We start from the raw sequence: 18,514 nt of genomic DNA, 5'->3' as shown, positions 1-18,514 counted from the left end.
CGCACCTACACAAAACAAATAAATCCTCGCAACCAACGCGTTAAGGGGTTGTCAATCCCTACACGGTCACTTACGAGAGTGAGATCTGATAGATATGATAGGATAATATTTTTGGTATTTTTATGATAAAGATGCAAAGTAAAATAAAAGCAAAGTAAAAAGCAATGGAAATAACTAAGTGTTGAAAGATTAATATGATGGAGATAGACTCGGGGGCCATAGGTTTCACTAGTGGCTTCTCTCAAGAGCATAAGTATTTTACGGTGGGTGAACAAATTACTTTTGAGCAATTGACAAAACTGAGCATAGTTATGAGAATATCTAGGTATGATCATGTATATAGGCATCACGTCCAAGACAAGTAGACCGACTCCTGCCTACATCTACTACTATTACTCCACACATCGACCGCTATCCAGCATGCATCTAGAGTATTAAGTTCATAACAACAGAGTAACGCCTTAAGCAAGATGACATGATGTAGATGGATAAATTCATGCAATATGATAAAAACCCCATCTTGTTATCCTCGATGGCAACAATACAATACGTGCCTTGCTGCCCCTACTGTCACTCGAAAAGGACACCGCAAGATTGAACCCAAAGCTAAGCACTTCTCCCATTGCAAGAAAGATCAATCTAGTAGGCCAAACCAAACTGATAATTCAAAGAGACTTGCAAAGATAACCAATCATACATAAAAGAATTCAGAAGATTCAAATATTGTTCATAGATAAACTTGATCATAAACCCACAATTCATCGGTCTCAACAAACACACCGCAAAAGAAGATTACATCGAATAGATCTCCACGAGAGAGGGGGAGAACATTGTATTGAGATCCAAAAAGAGAGAAGAAGCCATCTAGCTAATAACTATGGACCCGAAGGTCTGAGGTAAACTACTCACACATCATCGGAGGGGCTATGGTGTTGATGTAGAATCCCTCCGTGATCGATGCCCCCTCCGGCGGAGCTCCGGAACAGGCCCCAAGATGGGATCTCGTGGGTACAGAAGGTTGCGGCGGTGGAATTAGGTTTTTGGCTCCGTATCTGATCGTTTGGGGGTACGTAGGTATATATAGGGGGAAGGAGTACGTCGGTGGAGCAACAGGGGGCCCGAGGGTGGAGGGCGCGCCTGGGGGGGGGGGGGGTAGGCGCGCCCCCCTACCTCGTGGCCTCCTTTATTTCTTGACGTAGGGTCCAAGTCTCATGGATCTGGTTCGTTCCAAAAATCACGTTCCCGAAGGTTTCATTCCGTTTGGAATCCGTTTGATATTCTTTTTCTGCGAAACTCTGAAATAGGCAAAAAAACAGCAATTCTGGGTTGGGCCTCCGGTTAATAGGTTAGTCCCAAAAATAATATAAAAATGAATAATAAAGCCCAATAATGTCCAAAACAGAAGATAATATAGCATGGAGCAATCGAAAATGATAGATACGTTGGAGACGTATCACCTCCGGACTAGTTTTTCTGTGTGTCTCCTCCTGACTAGTGGGGCCGCCTGATATCCTGACGGGTGGGGCAGAGGCAACTTACTGCATGTGGGGCCTAGGCAGGTGGACGTCTCTCTCTCTCTCTCTCTCTCTCTCTCTCTCTTACCACACTTCGAACAACCGATACCCAAGCCGTTCCCCACATGACCGCCACCGCCGCAGCCGATAGCCGATAGCCGGCGGGGCGACCAAAGAAAGGTTGCACCGCATGCCCCCTCCCCCCAAACCCCTACCCACCGAGCCCACCACCGTCACCCAATCTAGCCTGCAATTGACAAAAACCCTCGCCAGCGGTGCACTGATCTGCCGCATTCTGGCCCAGTCTGGTACTAGCGCAAGGGGGGCTAGAGGGTGGACCCGGGGCAGTAGATTGAGCTGCATAGGCTTGGGCAATGTCGAGGGACACCCGCCTCTATCACATTGACCGTGGGGTGGATTGGGTCAAAGTAGGAGCACCAGAGAACTCATGGATCCCGGCTGGGTAAGCCTAGGAACCCTTGAAATGTGTGATCTAACTCGATAATATGCATATTATTTGACCAATGGGCGAGTGAATTCTTGCGTGCTTGAATAAATTATTGCCTGCCTAACTATGGGATTGATCAAACGCTTGCCTTTCGGCTCGCTCTTAGAATGGAAACTAGCATCCTGCGAGGTACAAAAGCGCATCATTTGTCTGGATTTTCCTATCCAAATGCGGTAGGAAAAATGATTTTATTTAAAGATTTATGCAACTCCCTCTATTCTGATTATCCGTGGAGGCAAGCCGATGTTGTTGAACTAAAATATTTCGATAGTTTTAAGAAAAAATTTGTGCCACTAACTTGCGACGAGAATGTAGAAACTCCTTTTGCTTTGAATGATGTCAGCCATTTCGGTCACATTCAAATCGACGTGCTCCAGCCTCCAAAAGAAAGAGAAAAAGAAAAGTTCTAGCACCTGATAACTCTTCTAATAGTGAGCGGCCCCGCACTCCTCATAGGTTAGGACCGGCTAAACGTACTAGCAGTGAAAGCCAGGCGAGTGTTGCAGTGGATGACACCAGAAGATGATGCATAGCCTGACGAGCCGGTGCCCAAAATGATGATGAGGATGAGAGGATGTACCCTGAATTGGTTGATGATTTAGCAAACAAGCAATCCAAGATGAATGCCCAGAGGAGCCAACCGACCTGCTAGATTTAATGACACTGAGGATGAAGAGAAGGAGGAGAACACTGACATGTTCGTTCCAGACCATTATGCTGGTGAGGACATGCCACCAATTGAGTGGGATAGGAACGAGCATAAGCTTACTCCAGGAACAATATTTGAATCGATGATGCACTGTTGGAATGCACTGACTGCATATTGCATTCTGAGTCAAAATGATTTTGTGATTGACAAGAGTGAACCCAAAAGGTTGACAGTTCACTGCCCATATGAGAGGTGTAGGTGGAGGTTGCATGCCTCTCGTATGCGTACAAGTAAATATATTCATGTATTTAATTTTGCACACAACATTAGTTTCAGTGATGCTTGATCCCTTCTATTTGATACAACTGTTTGATTGAATTTTAGGCTAAACAGAACCCACATACGCACACTTGCCCACCTGGAGGGGGGAAGGCCCAATCAACAAAATAAGCAAAAACTAAGTGGGTGGTGGATACAATCATTGATTGGCTTAGACAGACAGTAACACTTGGTCCTATGACACTACACAAGTTGTTGTTTGATAAGTATAAGTTGAGCATACCGTACATGAGGATTTTTTATGCCAAGGCAATGGCTCTTGAAAGAATTAATGGTCCATGAAATGATAGTTTTGCTTTGTTGTACACCTACAAAGCTGAAGTGTAGATGGCAAGTCCAGGCAGTGTTGTAGAGCTTGACAAGCATACTGTACAATACAAAATTAGGGGGAAGACATTTGAGAAGGAATGTTTCAGGAGGGCTTTTGTTTGTTTCAAGGACTGCTAGAAAGGGGTTTCTTGATGATTGCATGCCTTATCTGGTTGTGGATGCAACAACTTTGAATGGGAGATTTAGGGGACAACTAGTATCTGCTTGTGCAGTTGATGCACACAACTGGCGTTTCCCATGGCATGGTGTTTTGGAGATGCGGTCAGAGGAAAGTTAGGTGTGGTTTTTGAAGAATTTGCGCAACATTATAGGGCAGCCACTAGGATTGGCTATACACACAGATGCTTGCAAGGGTTTAGAGACTGGATTTGATGTAGTTTTCCCTGGAGTTGAGCATAGTGAATGTATGAGACACCTAGATACTAATTTCAGAAACAAATTCAGGGGTAAAGTGTATGATGAGAACCTATGTCCAGCATCATACACGTGTAGCTTGAGGAAACATGAGCACCACTTGAGAGTTTTCTATGCTAAAAATTCTCCTGTGGAGGAATACATGGAAGCACATCATGAAAAGGTGTGGTCAAGAAGCAAATTCAATGGAATATTTAAGGTAGACTGTGTGACCAATAACCTTGTCAAGTGTTTCAATTCAAAATTAAGTCAGTGAAAGGGCTTATGTTGTGAGCATTTGTCAAGATTAGGCAGATGATCATGATAGAGATGGATTTGCGTAGAAGAACTGCAGACACGCAATATGTTGGTCGTGTCATAATCTTGTCTGTGATAAAGGCATTGCATGCCAGGGCAAGAGGATTAAGGGTGAAATACATTAGACGATCAACACACAAGGCTGAGGTAACATATACTGACACTAAAAATAGGGAATGGAGGTACCAGTGGATTTAAGTACTAAGACATGCAGCTGTATGCAATGGCAGTTCCGTGGGCAGCCATGCATACATGTCTTGTTTTTCATGACACTCAACGGGGGTGAACTTGGTGAGGTTGATCAGTATGTGTATGAATATTTCTCTGTTGCTAAGTTTAAGGCAACATATATTGAGAACGTGCATGCATTGTTGCGAAAAGACCAATGGAACATCATCCATACATGTAAACTTAACGTTCCAGTATTAGTTAGACCACCATTAAGGCCGATGAAGAACAAGATAAGATCAAATGCAGAGGGAGGTACATGTCGGAGGCACAAGTGCAAGAGATGTGGAGGACTAGGGCACATTGCTAGGATTTGTACCAATCCCGTGGATCCATCATTTGGATGGGATGATCAATGGGGCGCCGAAAATGTAGAGGATCATGAAGCGCTAAAAGAAGGGCAGAAGGACAAGCAACTCTAGAACAACTGGAAGAACTAGAACAACCACAACTTGAGAAAATTCAACCACTTGAGCTATTGTTGGGTTACAAGTAAAGCTTGGTTTGCATGTCATCTATTTTTCATTTGTTCTCATTTTTTAAACAGAATTTAATGTTGTCTCTCTATGAACAACTCTAGGATAAGCAAACAGAAGAATATAACAAAGGAAAAGAAAGGGACTAAAAGGAGCATAGCACAAGTTGATTTGAGATCAACTGAAGGTGAACCAAATGTTGAAGCCACATCTAACGATGACTTTCAAAATATGGCTTTCTAAGGTTTTCAAGTGCTAGAAACCGAAGAAAGAGCAGTTCAACTTGTGGCACATGTAGCTGTTTGCCCATTGGCCACCACCTATTCTGTTACAGGAAGTACTCCTTCACCACCTCGACCGCCAGAACCTGTTGTGAGAACCAAAAGAACAAAGTAAATGAAGCTACCTGAGAACCCACAAGTATAGGGGATCACAACAATTTTCGAGGGTAGAGTATGCAACCCAAATTTATAGATTCGATACAAGGGGAGCCAAAGAATATTTGAAGGTATTAGCAGCTGAGTTGTCAATTCAACCACACCTGGAGATTAATTATCTGCAGCAAAGTGATCAGTAGCGAAGTAGTATGATAGTTTTGATAATAGTAGCAGCAGCAACGGTAACGATAACAGTGATAGCAGTAATTTTGTAGCAAGTGCAACAGTAGTAACTTAGCAAGATCAATATAGGATAAATTCGTAGGCATTGGATCGGTGACTTGTTGGATGATATTCATCATGAGACAGTTATAACCTAGGGCGATACGGCACTAGCTCTAGTTCATCAATATAATGTAGGCATGTATTCCGTAAATAGTCATACGTGCTTATGGAAAGAACTTGCATGACATCTTTTGTCCTACCCTCCCGTGGCAGCGGGGTCCTATTGGAAACTAAGGGATATTAAGGCCTCCTTTTAATAGAGAACGGAACAAAGCATTAACACACGGTGAATACATGAACTCCTCAAACTACGATCATCATCGGGAGTGGTCCCGACTATTGTCACTCCGGGGTTGCCGGATCATAACACGTAGTAGGTGACTATAACTTGCAAGATCGGATCTAGAACATGGATATAATGGTGATAACATAATTGGTTCAGATCTGAAATCATGGCACCCGGGTCCAAAGTGACAAGCATTAAGAATGGCAAAGTTATAGCAACATCTATCTTAGAACATAGTGGATACTAGAGATCAGTCCCTAACAAAAGTATCTCGATTACATGATGAATCTCATCCAACTCCACACCGACCAGCAAGCCTACGAAGGAATTACTCACTCCTGGTGGGGAGCATCATGGAATTGGGGATGGAGAAGGATTGGTGATGACGAAGAACGAAGATCCCCCTCTCCGGAGCCCCAAACGGACTCCAGATCTGGCTCCCGATGAAGAACAGGAGGTGACGGTGGCTCCGTCTCGTGGATCACGATAATTCTTTCTCCCTGATTTTTTTCTGGAAAAACAGGACTTATAGCGTCGGTTTCAGGGTTTGAGGGGCCACAAGGTGGGGACAACCCACCTGGGCGTGCCAGGAGGGGGGCGTGCCCTTGTGGGTTGTGCCCACCCAGGTGCCCCCCTCCGGTGGATCTTGGCTCCAGAAATTCTTATTTATTGCATAAAAATCCTCGCAAAGTTTCGTTCCATTCAGAGAACTTTTATTTGTGCACAATAAAACATCATGGTAGTTTTGCTGAAAACAACGTCAGTCCAGGGTTAGTTTCATTCAAATCATGCAAATTAGAGTCCAAAACAAGAGGAAAAGTGTTAGGAAAAGTAGATACGTTGGAGACGTATCAACTCCCCCAAGCTTAAACCTTTTCTTGTCCTCAATAAATTCAGTTGATAAACTGAAAGTGAAAAAGAAAAACTTTTATGAACTCTTTTGCTCTTGTTTGCGTAAATTAGCTTAAATAGCACCCAGGTTTTCAGCCAACATTATAACTAACCATGCCGACAATAACCAGGGCCGGCTCAAGGATTTCGATGGCCCCGCGGCGAACTTCACCAATGGGCCCAACAGAGATTTTTTTGGTCGATACATGAACAAATACATATATTATAAAGTCAAAAAGAGCAGTAAATTTTTGTTAGAATCAAATATCTGATATTTTTTCTTGCCTTCACAAGTATCATAGAAGCTACAATGCACACAAGAATATAGAAATAGCATTCTAGTAAACCTCCAGTAATCATGAGAAGCGAGACTTCCGTGCATTTTTTGACGCAAAATAATCAATGGCAATGTCAAGATCAATACTGTCCAACGTATTCTTCTCGATGCAGCACATGGCCAAACCATTCAGTCTTTCTTGGGACATTGTTGACCTCAAATAATTTTTCAGTCATTTTAATTTTGAGAAATTTCTTTCAGCTGATGCAACAGTGACAGTTACATTCAAGAGGATACGATAAGTAAGATCTGGTTGTTCGCCATTGGTGATATATAATTGCCCAGAATTTGTAGCACAAGAAAATAGAGTCGCCCACCACGGTTTCATAGAACTAGAGTTTTGATCCAAGACTACCTCTTGATCTTGATCTTTCCGACAATTTCTTGTGGAGACGGACACAACGTGATCAGGGAACTAGGGATTTCAGTGGCGCAGTCAGGCCGTCGGGCGGTCAGGGACTGGATCAGGACGACTGGACGAGACGGCGACTGGGCGACGGTTCAGTGCGTGAATCGCGATCGAGAATCGCTAGAAAGAAAAGGAAACGACGATTCCGTACCATGCATGGCTGGCTACCTTCCTGGGCTAGTTGTGCGCCCTGGGTAGATGGGCCTTTCTTTGTCTCTACTATGATACGTACATACTCTCTATACCAGATATGGGCCCCTATTTTGGCTGGGCCCCAGGCCGTCGCCCCTACTGCCCTGGGCCAGAGCCGGCCCTGACAATAACTCTTAAAAATTATATTAACTCATATCAATGACATAATAAGCTAGCGAGCAATAATAAAACATCTCAGACAACAACATGTTGTCAAAACAACCATGATATAATATGACAATAGTGGTATCTCGTTAGCCCTTTCTGGGACCATAAAACATAAATGCAGAGCACCTCCAAAGTTCAAGCAGCGACTAAACATTGTAATTCATGGTAGAAAAGATCCAGTCATGATACACCCAACATTAGCTACAGACAATGCATAAGTCATGACAACAGTGCTCTCAGGTTCTGGCTCTTGTTTTAGAAGGTGATGACACAACATAAAAGTAAATAGATAGTCCCTTGACAGAGGGAAGCAGTGATTTGCAGAGGTGCTAGAGCTCATGTTTTAAAACAGAGGTAAATGGTATTTTGAGACATGCACCCTTCTCATTTACTTCACGACCATCAGTTATCAATAAATTCCATGCTAAGCACGCTAGTGGCGGTTCCCAAGCGATAAAAGTAAAGGTTTACTCCCCCTCCACCATCAATCACACTCCATGGCTTGTCCGAAACAACGGGTGCCGTCCATACCAACAACAGTCCCGGGGGAGTTTTGTTTAATTATTTGCATTTTGAGTTTGGGACTGGGAATCCCTATTACCGCCCTTTTCTCGTGCGATGGTCAGTGAATAAACACTCGACCTGAGAATAACCCGCTTAGCATGGAAGATACCGACCACCTACCATCGTTCCATGAACGATCAAGGCACACAAAAAGGATATTTATTAGAAGTTTTTAGAGGTGGCACATGCAAATTTACTTAGGACGGCACGGTAATACCGCATATAGGTAGGTATGGTGGACTCATCTGGAATAACTTTTGGGTTCAAGGTTGTTGTTGCACAAGCAGAATTCCCACTTAGTATAGGCGAAGGCTAGCAATTCGATTGAGAAGCGGCCAACTAGAGAGCAACAACAGTCATGAACATGCATTATGCATAAGTAACATTGGACACTAGCATGAGTAGGATATGAACACCATGAACATAAATATCATAGAGGCTATGTTGGTTTTGATTCAGCTACATGCACGAACATGTGCCAAGTCAAGCCACTCAAACATTCAGAGGATGAAACCATATCATCATACTATATCACAATTTAACGCAATGTTGATATCCATGATAAATCATTATCCACTCCCAGCTGCTTATGCATGGCATGAGAAACTATAATCTCTAATTTTCATTGCAAACATGTTTAATCATAATGGGCTAAATCATGGATACTAGGTTAAACATATTTACACAAACAGAACAAGTCGAGTTCATACCCGTTTCTCTCTGCCACGACCAGTTCATCGAATATCGTCATTATTGCCTTTCACTTGCATGACCGAACGATATAAAAATAATAATAGTGCAAGAGTGTCGTGGACTAAGCTGGAATCTGCAAAACATTTTATTCAACAGGAGAAGACAAGGTAAAATGGGCTCTTTACTAGACCAACCGTTATTCATATGAGAGCCACTCAACATTTTCATTGTGGTCTTCTCCTTGGTACGACTTGAATAAAAAGGAAAGAAATTCAGAGAAACACACTAAAATATTTTTGCAGTTTTTGGTTTTCTTGAACAAGCAAATAAAAGAGAAAAGCAAAAACGAGAAAAACTATTTACACGGGAAAGCTCCCAACAAGCAAAAGACGAACAAGCAAATCTTTTTGGGTTTTCTTTTTAGTATTACAACTAAGCATGCATAGAAAGTAAACTAACTACAACTATTTTTTTGGTTTTTCTAAGATTTTTCAAACACAGAAGAAGAAAGCAAGAAAATAAATTTAACATGGATGATACAATGAAAATGTGTGGACATCGACAAATGAAATAAGTGAACATGAATGTAATGTCGGTGGGAAACCCGTACTCCCCCGAGCTTAGGCTTTTGGCCTAACTTGGTAACCATTGAGAAGCCTGGATAGCAGTTGGGGTACTGAGGAGCGGGCATCCACTGATCCCACTGCTGAGGCTCTTCCTCCTCCTTTGCAGCCTGGTCGTTCCGGTAAGTGATGATGTCCGTAGGCATAATCCTATATCCGCCCCTGGCAACAGGATCAAACAAAGCAGGAGCAGACAATGGAATAATATCACGAGTTTCAATGCTAAAAACCAAGTTATAAGGAATAGGGATGTGAGGGTAATGTCGTGCAATAAAATGGTGCTGTTCCATGGCTGCGCGATCTACGTAAACCTTGGTCAAAGGGTAATCATGAAGGCGTATCTCAACATTGAAGTGAGCCGCCAAACGAGTATCGAAAATCCCACTTTGTATCTTACCCTTGGACTTATTGATGTGGAGGCGACGTGCCACAATAGCTCCCAGGCTATAAGTGTTGTCGCCCTCTAGTGCACGACATAAAACAACAAGGTCTGGTGAACTGAGTGCACCCGCCTTCTCTCTAGCAAGTAAGCATTTTGTAATGAAAAGAGCAAAGTATTGAACAGCAGGAAAATGCAAATCAGTGGCAGTGATAGCTGACACCCCTCTCTCATCTCCCACAATCAAGGTACGATAAAAGGCCTCAAACTCTGCCGGCCTAGGCTGAACTAAGCTCCCATCAGAAGGGTTCATGCATATGTTACAAATTCAGTAAGTGGTATCTGATGGGTTTCAGCCTATAAACTAAACTACACATCAGGGGGATTATTCCTAGGAAGGAAAGTAAAAATTTGAACAAAGATGTTTGTGAGGAGATGATACTGTTCACATTCAGTTGTGATGAAGTCGGTGAGGCCGGCATTAGCAGCATATTGTGTGAACTCCTGAAGGATTCCAGCCTCTTCCATGAACTGGGTGTGCGGTCATTCGCACGGCCGTACCTCCGCCAACCTCCGAGGTTGGAGATCATTGTCAGACGACTCCCCAATAACACCCTTGGAGTTCTTCTTAGAAGCAAACTTCCTAAAGATATTCATCCTTTTCCTATGAACGAAAATTCTGAATTTTTAGTCCACAAACTTTTCTCAACAAAACTTCACAAAATTGATAGCAACTACTCATGGGGATATATAGAGGCCATAGCAAGCAATCAAACTACTTAGAACTCCAAGAATTTAACTTGCAAGCTCATCTATAGCATCACCAAGAGTTGCTAATTATTCAAAATATAAACCACTAAAACAAAAACTAATTGGACAAACGGTGGAGTTACATACCAAGCAACAATTCCCCAAAACAGTTTCGGAAATGGAGCTTCGAGCAAAGAGATCGAAATCCGCGGGTTTGAGGGCAAGAACACGGGAAGAGAGCAAGGGTGAATTTTTTCTAGAGGTAGGTGATGATGTGGCGTGAAGAGATAAGTGAGGGGGCCCACGTGGGGACCACAACCCACCAGGGCGCGCCTGGGGGTCCTGGCGCGCCCAGGTGGGTTGTGCCCACATGGTGCACCTCCCTCTGATATTATTTGCACCAGAAATTCTTAAATATTCAGAAAAAAAATCGTATTAAATTTTCAGAGCATTGTGAGAACTTCTAATTTTGGGCCATTTTTTATTGCACGGGAAATTCAGAAAACAGACAAAACATGGCATTTTATTTTATTTAACTAATAAAAATAGAAAAAAAAGTAGGAAAAAAGATAGTGCTTACTAAATTCATCAACTTCATATTGCTAAAAAATGATCCATTAATAAGGTTGATCAAGTCTTATTAACAACCACTTTCGATTAGCATGAAACCGAAGAACTATCGTAAATCACTAAGTTACCTCAATGGGGATATGAATGTCCCCAACAATAAGCATTTCATATTTATTTTTGACGGTAGGTAGAGGTATTTGAAAACTTCCAATAGTGATTGTCGGAGATTTTTCAATAACATTAATACCATTCACATGGAATTGTGTCTTCAAAAAGTGCACCGTATGCTCATTACCATTGATGTGAAAAGTTACCTTGCTTTTATTGCAATCAATAAAAGCCCCTGTAGTATGCAAGAATGGTCTACCAAGGATAATCGACATGTTTTCATCCTCAGGCATCTCAAGTATAACAAAGTCAGTCAAAATAGTAACATTAGCAACAACAACGGGCACATCCTCACAGATACCGATAGGTATGGCAGTTGATTTGTCAGCCATTTGCAAATATATTTTAGTAGGTGTGAGTTCATTCAAATCAAGTCTTTTATATAAAGAGAATGGCATAACACTAACACCAGCTCCTAAATCACATAAAGCAGTTTTCACATAATTTCTTTTGATAGAGCAAGGTATAGTTGGTATTCCCGGATCTCCAAGTTTTTTAGGTACTCCATCTTTAAAAGTATAATTAGCAAGCATAGTGGAGATTTCAGCTTCCGGTATTTTTCTCTTGTTTGTGATAATATCTTTCATGTACTTTGCATAAGGAGGCATTTTCAAGATATCAGTCAAGCGAGTACGCTAAAAAGACTGGCCTCAGCATTTCAGCAAAGCGTTCAAATTCTTCATCATCTTTCTTTTTAGTTGACTTAGGTGGAAAGGGCATAGGTTTTTGAATCCAAGGTTCTCTTTCTTTACCGTGTTTTCTAGCCACAAAGTCATTTTTATCATACCTTTTATTCTTAGGTTGTGGGTTATCAAGATGAACAGGTGGTTCTATCTCAACATTATTGTCTGGTTTTTTATTATTTTTGTGAGTATTTTTCATGAATCTCATCATTATCATTTTCATTATCAGAAGGCGAGTGTTCATTACCAGACTGAGTTTCAGCATCAGAGATACAAGTTTCATTATCATTATCAGGAGGTTTTTCTATTTCAGGTTCACTAGAAGCATGCAAAGTCCAATCATTTTTCTTCTTTTTCTTTCTAAAAACTCGGTGCATCAGTGTTAACTCTCTGTGAATCTTGTTCAATTCTTTTTGGGTGTCCCTCAGGATAAAGTGGTTCATGAATCATTTTACCTCCTCTAGTTGCTACTCTAACAACAAAGTCATGTATATTGTGATTCATTTGATCAAGCAACTCACTTTGAGATTTAGCAACTTGTTCTAACTGAGTTTGAACCATAGAAGCATGCTTTCCAACACCTCTAACATCATTTGAGATTCTAAATAACAAGTCACTCAAGCGATCAAATCATATCAGAATTGTATTTCAATTGTTTCATAACATTTGCATTGAAGTGATCTTGTTTTCTAATGTAATTTTCAAACTCATAAAGACATTGTCTAGGATGCATATTGTGAGGATCGTCATTATCATTGAACTTTATTAGAGAATTTACCTCTACCACCTTAGGCAGTGGTGGTGTATTAAGCCCATGTATTTCTTCATTGGAGGTAAAATTTTAACATCCTCAGCTTTAGTACCTTTTTCCTTTCATAAATTTCTTTGTCTCTTGCATATCTTTAGGACTGATATATAAGATACCCCTCTTCTTTGGAGTGGGTTTAACCGGTTGTTCAGGAAGAGTCCAATCATCATAGTTTTTCAATATGTTATTCAATAATTCTTCAGCTTGCCCAACAGTTCGTTCCTTGAAAACACAACCAGCACAACTATCTAGAAAATCCCTAGAAGCATCGGTTAGTCTATTATAGAAGATATCAAGTATTTCATTTTTCTTAAGAGGATGATCAGGCAAAGCATTAAGTAATTGGCAAAGCCTCCCCCAAGCTTGTGGGAGACTCTCTTCTTTAATTTGCACAAAGTTAAATATTTCATGTAAGGCAGCTTGTTGCTTATGAGCAGGGAAATTCATAGAAGTAATAAATCATATCCTAGGGACTACGCACACAACGAGGAGCAGGAGTATTGTACTAAGATTTAGCATCACCCTTTAATGAGAACGGAAATAGTTTGAGAATAAAGTAATAGCGAGTCTTCTCATCATGAGTAAAAAGGGTGGCTATGTCATTCAACTTAGTAAGATGTGCCACAACAGTTTTAGTTTCATAACCATGGAAAGGATCAGATTCAACCGAAGTAATTAACTCTGGGTCGACAGAGAATTCATAATCCTTATCATCAATAAAGATCGGCGAAGTACAATCTTAGGATCATATTTCATTCTAGCATTCAGAGATTTTTCTTTATACTTGCATAATAATTTCTCTAGATCATCTCTATCCCTACAAGCAAGAATATCTCTAGTTGTCTCCTCAGTCATAACTGTAAGTGCATCTAGTGCCACCCCTAGTTGGTTTTGGAGTATTGACGACAAACCTGGTTGAGGGACTGATGTGTTTGTGAGAATTGCAGGATAACACAGGTAGTAGTCCCTCATTGATTCGGTTTACCTACCGAGATGACCCCTAAAAATGTATGAAGACATTTAAGGCAATGGTGGTATTTGAAGATATTCACATTGAAGACTATAACTAGAGAAGACATTGCGTGAAGACTATGGAGCGCGAAGACTTAGTTGTTCGCGCTCCAACCCTAGCCCCGCTCCCTCTCCGCCGCAGGACGCGTCAGGTCCGCGCCGGACAAAACCCCACCGACGGCCGCAGCGAACCAGCCGCCGCCACGTGGCCCCGGCCACCGCCCGTACGCCGCGGCCCGCCGAGGCCCGTAGCCGGCCCCCGCGGGCCCGTGCGCTCCGCCGCCGCCGCCCGTCGTCCCCCCGCGCGCCCTCCTGCGCCACCGCCTCGCCGTCGCCTCGCCGTGCCCCGCCACCGCCGCCGCCGCCTTGCCGTGCCCCACTGCCGCCGCACCCCGAGGCGCCGCCTTCGACGCCGGCCGCCGCCGCCCGCCGTCCTCGCCCCCTTCCCCGACCCGAGCGCCTCCTCTCCTCCCGACACCGGCCGCCGTCGCCCCCTCCTCTCCCGTTGCCGGCGAGCAGAGCTCCCTCGAGCCGATCCAGATCTGGTCAAACGAAGGTTGACCCCGAGATTCCCCGAAATTTTCCCAAGTCTGAGATTTTCTATATTATGTTGCATACTTCCTCATGTCATAACTCTCTGCATATAGCTCCGTTTCGCGCGTGTAATATATCGAAATGTTTGCCACGTGATGCTCTACATTTTGTACCATTGCACCATATTCATTTGAGTCCATCTTGAGGCCCAAATATCTATTGCAAGAGTGCTAGTTGCTGTTATCTGCTGTTACTTATCAGAACTTGGAGATTTGTTATTTTTGTTGCATTTAATCTGTGCATCTTATGTGCATGAGCTCTACATGGGTTTTGTTGTATGCCATGCCATCTTTCCAGTGGTTTATGCCATGTATTTCTGTGATCTCTGTGGTGACTCGCACAAGCATGCAAACTAGGCTCCGTAATGTTTCTGATTTCAGGGACTTAGTAATTTCTCTGTCTTTGTCTGCTGTTATTTTGTTGCCATGCAAACTTGATGCTACAGAGAGATCCATGCATATTTTGGAGATATTCAGTAAGGATGTTTTGTAGATATTTTTGTAATTGATCCATTCCTTCCCTTCTTTGCAATTATGGAGTGCCATAGCATGATTCAATCTTGCTCTACTTTTGCTATAAAATATTTCTGGCAGATTGTTTACGTGTTATTCAATTTTGCCAAACTTGTTGTAGTTGATCCATACATGCTATGTATTTGGTCTTGCCATGGATAGCTTCATAAACATGCCATCTTGCTGTAGGTATGCTTGTTTGGTCATGCATTGCTTTGTGATGAGTGCATCAAGCTCACCAAGATGCCTTCATATTATTGTTTCTGCCATGCCCTGTTTTCTGCTAAGTCTGGAACCTGTTAACGAAACTTGCTATGTTTACATAGTTGCCATCATATCTTCTGCTCCTTTTTGGTTTATGGTCAGTAAGAGACTTTTGTCATATGCATTTAGTAGAATACTGCCATGCCTTGTTTTGCCATGTTAAGTTCCTGTAGCATGTTGATTTCGTGCTCTGAACATTGCTACCTGATGCTGTTTCAGGCATGTCCAGTAATTTCACCAAGTCTGTGGACCTGTTATCTTTTGCACTTTTGCCATGCTTGTTTGAACCTGCTGTGTTGTGATCTAGCCATAGCTCAGTGTTCATCGTTTGTCAAGCATCTCCTGTAGATTACTGTTATATGCTTTGTTGCTATGTTGGAGTGCTGTAGCATTGTTACTTGTTGCATTCTATGTGCTATCATGCTGTTAATCGCAGATTCGTGTCATTCTTGTTTTGCTTGCCATTTGCAAACCGTGCATCCGTTTCCGGTGATCTTTATATTGATTTCGACCGAAATCATCTCATCTTTCCAGTGGCATGCTTGGTTTGCCAAGTTACTGCCTTGTCCATCAATTTTCCTTCCGGAGCACGCATATGCATCGCATATCATATCTTGCATATCATTCCTGTTTTGCATCATGTTGCTTGTGCATTTTCCGTGATTGATTGTGGTTCCGTTGCTTGTGTTCTTGTCTTGGGTAGAGCCGGGAGACGAGTTTGTGAATGAGGAACCTGTTGAGTACGCTTACGAGGATCAAGCTTTCGACAACTCTGAGAACCTTGCAGGCAAGATGACCATACCCCCGAAATCACTTCTATCTTTGCTTTGCTAGTTGTTCGTTCTATTGCCATGCTGCGCTACCTACCACTTGTTATATCATGCCTCCCATATTGCCATGTCAGCCTCTAACCATCCTTTCCTAGCAAACCGTTGTTTGGCTAAGTTACCGCTTTTGCTCAGCCCTTCTTATAGCGTTGCTAGTTGCAGGTGAAGTTGAAGTTTGTTCCATGTTGGAACATGGATATGTTGGGATATCACAATATCTCTTATTATATTAATGCATCTATATATTTGGTAAAGGGTGGAAGGCTCGGCCTTATGCTTGGTGTTTTGTTCTACTCTTGCCGCCCTAGTTTCTGTCATACCGGTATTATGTTCCTTGAGTTTGCGTTCCATACGCGGTTGGGTGATTTATGGGACCCCCTTGACAGTTCGCCTGGAATAAAACTCCTCCAGCAAGGCCCAACCTTGGTTTTACCATTTGCCACCTAAACCTTTTCCCCCGGGTTTTCACGAGCCCGAGGGTCATCTTTATTTTAACCCCCGGGCCAGTGTTCCTCTGAGTGCTGGTCCAAACTAGAGCACCATGCGGGACCGTCCCTTGGCAACTTGGGTTATGTTGGTACCTGTACGCTTAGCTTATCCGGTGTGCCCTGAGAACGAGATATGTGCAGCTCCTATCGGGATTTGTCGGCACATTCGGGCGGCTTTGCTGGTCTTGTTTTACCATTGTCGAAATGTCTTGTAAACCGGGATTCCGAGACTGATCGGGTCTTCCTGGGAGAAGGTTTATCCTTCGTTGACCGTGAGAGCTTATAATGGGCTAAGTTGGGACACCCTGCAGGGTATTTATCTTTCGAAAGCCGTGCCCGCGGTTATGAGGCAGATGGGAATTTGTTAATGTCCGGTTGTAGAGAACTTGTCACTCGACTTAATTAAAATACATCAACCGCGTGTGTAGCCGTGATGGTCTCTTCTCGGCGGAGTCCGGGAAGTGAACACGGTTTGAGTTATGCTTGAACGTAAGTAGGAGTTCAGGATCACTTCTTGATCATTGTTAGTTGACGACCATTCCATTGCTTCTCTTCTCGCTCTCTTTTGCGTATGTTAGCCACCATATATGCCTAGTGCCTGCTGCAGCTCCACCCCATTTCACCATCCTTTCCTATAAGCTTAAATAGTCTTGATCTAGCGGGTGTGAGATTGCTGAGTCTTCGTGACTCACAGATTCTACCAAAACAGTTGCAGGTGCCGATGATGCCAGTGCAGATGATGGGATCGACCTCAAGTGGGAGCTCGATGAGGAACGTGGTCGTTACTATGTTTCTTTTCCTGATGATCAGTAGTGGAGCCCAGTTGGGACGATCGGGGATCTAACATTTGGGGTTATCTTTTTTTTCATTTGGATTTTGACCATAGTCGGTCTATGTGTGTATTTGGATGATGTATGAATTATACTTATGTATTGTGTGAAGTGGCGATTGTAAGCCAATTCTTTATCCCATTCTTGTTCATTACATGGGATTGTGTGAAGATGACCCTTCTTGCGACAAAACCACAATGCGGTTATGCCTCTAAGTCGTGCCTCGACACGTGGGAGATATAGCCGCATCGTGGGCGTTACAGCGTTCCCAAGACTGGTGAAGGTGTCACCCCTGCTGATGTCAAGAAGTTCATTCAACTGGATTCTACTGCCAAGAACATCATCTGTGGTCATCTGACCAAAGGACAGTATGGCCGTGTGAGTGCTCTAGAAACGTCCAAGCTAGTCTGGGACTGGCTCTCCAAGGTCAACGAAGGCGTCTCAACCCAGAGAGATCAAAGGATCAGTGTTCTTCGCAACCTCTTCAACCGCTTCAAGAGAAACGACAATGAGAATGTCCATCTCACGTTTGATCACCTCATTGACATCACAAATGAGCTTCGTGCTCTCGGCGCCACTGAGATCACCAAGCATGAAATCGTCAAGACACTACTAAGATCACTTGACAGCTCGTTCGACACCCTTGCCCTGATGATATAAGAACGCCCTGACTTCAAGACACTCGATCCGCCTGATATACTTGAGAGGCTCAACACACATGAGTTCCAGCTATCTGAGAAAAGAGATATCTATGGTCCCAACTACGGCCGAACTCGTGCTTTGAAGGCAAAAGTTGTTTCCTCATCTGAAGAAGAATCTGACTGCAGTTATGGTGATCCTGAAGACATTGGAAAGGAGCTTGCTATGCTTGTGAAGAAGTTCCAGAAGTTCACTAAGAAGAAGGGCTTCAGAAAGTCTTCACGATCCAGCTCAAGAAATGATGAAGCTTCCCACTCATGATTACAAGAAGAGAACATGTCACAAGTGCAAGAAACCTGGACACTATATCTCGGAATGTCCACAGTGGAACAATGAGAACAAGAAGAAGAA

This window comes from Triticum aestivum, chromosome 2D (assembly GCF_018294505.1).
Source record: "Triticum aestivum cultivar Chinese Spring chromosome 2D, IWGSC CS RefSeq v2.1, whole genome shotgun sequence".
Lineage (NCBI taxonomy): Eukaryota > Viridiplantae > Streptophyta > Magnoliopsida > Poales > Poaceae > Triticum > Triticum aestivum.
The sequence above is the reverse complement of the archived record's forward strand: the minus strand, read 5'-3'. Positions refer to the sequence as shown.